The sequence below is a fragment of the Gavialis gangeticus genome, unplaced genomic scaffold (assembly GCF_001723915.1).
Source record: "Gavialis gangeticus isolate Ggan-Ray unplaced genomic scaffold, GavGan_comp1, whole genome shotgun sequence".
In the NCBI taxonomy this organism is placed as follows: Eukaryota; Metazoa; Chordata; order Crocodylia; family Gavialidae; genus Gavialis; species Gavialis gangeticus.
In genome coordinates, this window is record NW_017729001.1 from 32,827,263 (window position 1) to 32,828,888 (window position 1,626).

The window sequence follows — 1,626 nt, forward strand, 5'->3', positions numbered from 1 at the left end:
TGAAGAACATCACACCTGTAGCAGGGTGTCACCTGTAGGTTTTTCCCTTGGACTCCTGGCCTTACAGAATCATAGAGAATGCGGAGTCCCCATTTCTTCTCCCTCTGCAGCGCTGATTGCAATGGGAGCAGGGCAGGGAGTCACCCAAGGGAGGCTGCTAACAAAAAAGTACAAAGGCAGCACAGCTGGTAATGCCAGACAGTGGCTTATCACAGGTGGGAAGGGACCTCAGAAGGTCACATCTAGTCCAGCCCCCTGCTCAAAGCAAGACCAGCCCCAGCTCTCTCATCCTGGCCATGGCTTTGTCTGCCCGGGTTTTCAAAACTTCCAAGGATGGAGACTCCACCACCTCTCCGGGCAGCCCGTTCCCATGCTTTGCTGCCCACTTACCTGTGTGTCCTTAGTAGCTGAGCAAACAGGAAAGTCCCACAACCTCGGCTTGGCTGAACTTCTTTCCTGGGCGTGAAACATTTGCTCTGGCTCTAGATACAGGCCCCGATTCTGGGGGTGCTGCGCATTGCCTGGCTGGTCCCAGGCATTTCGTGCTCTCAGCATGTCAGGGCTGTGCCCTTGCACTGTGACAATAAACCACTGTCCAGTGTTACCAGCTGTGCTTTCTTTGTCCTTTCTTTGTTAGCAGCCTCCCTTGGATGACTCCCTGCCCTGCTCCCATTGCAATCAGTGCTGCAGAGGGAGAAGAGATGGAGTGTGCGTGTGTGCATGTGTTGGGGGGATCCATACTATGGAGAGAGGCAGGTTTTATCCCACCATTTCCTTTTTCTCAAGCTAAAGCTGCCTCCTGTACTCTCTCTGGCTGGAGTGCAGTGGACTGATGAATGGGTTTCCAGCGTGTGGGCCTGATCCTGTGCTCCAGTGCTAGAAGCAGCTCACATTGGAGTGGCAACCCATCTGGGAAGAGACAGTGCCTGGCGATCCCTGGATGACTGCAGGTTGTGGCAGGCATAGAAAGGCTTGTATTCGTGCTGGAAATTGTAACGGTGTCTGGAGGAGAACCTGTGAACATCACAGCATAGCACTGCTCACAACAGCAGGAGGGGTCGTTTCCAATAGGAGCAGCGAGGCGGACTCCAATCTGACGTGACAGCGGTATGTAGCCAGAGTAACGCGGTTGTTTTCTGGGGAGCGGCTTCAGGCTGTCACCAATGCACTGCTTAGCACTGGGCATGGCCACTTAACGGAGCAGTGCTGCAGTTGCTGGCAGATGCAGTGAGCCCAGTTCCCCACTGTAGGGCACTGATACGTTGCAGGAGAAGATGGGATTGCATGAGGAGCTGGCAGGGGACCTGACAGCATTGGGATCCTTATCAGGATTTTAAGCATCTTTTGCAAAGCTCTTTCTTGGTCTGTTTTAAAAAAAAAACAAACCAGGGTAAAGCAACACTCACCTTGCCAAACCCTCGGTCTGTCACATATGGGGCATGGCTGCTGTGACAGTAGACATCCGGAGGGATTAGCAGTGCAAGGAGGGTTGCTAACACATCAGTACATCAACCAGACAGGCAGCAACTGGCTGAAGGTCCGCTTGAGCCACCAGGCTAACAGCTGGGCTAAGCAGTGGGCAGGACACGAAGGAACAATGTGCTGCCGTCACGTCCAGCCACCTCC

The 1,626-nt window shown here is 53.7% G+C and overlaps 1 long non-coding RNA gene across 2 annotated transcripts in view; it reads right to left on the reverse strand.

The window, feature by feature from the left end:
* Positions 1 to 1,318, reverse strand: part of LOC109290620 — a 9,638-nt gene extending 8,320 nt beyond the window's left edge. The window contains exons 1-2 of one of the 2 annotated variants that reach the window (XR_002095629.1): positions 391 to 1,318; positions 33 to 154 (exon numbers count right to left, since the gene is read on the reverse strand). This is a non-coding gene — a long non-coding RNA (uncharacterized LOC109290620). Of the gene's footprint in view, positions 1 to 32 lie in introns of both variants that reach the window. The other variant, XR_002095628.1, reaches the window with a different exon arrangement.
* Between the last annotated feature and the right edge of the window lie 308 nt (positions 1,319 to 1,626).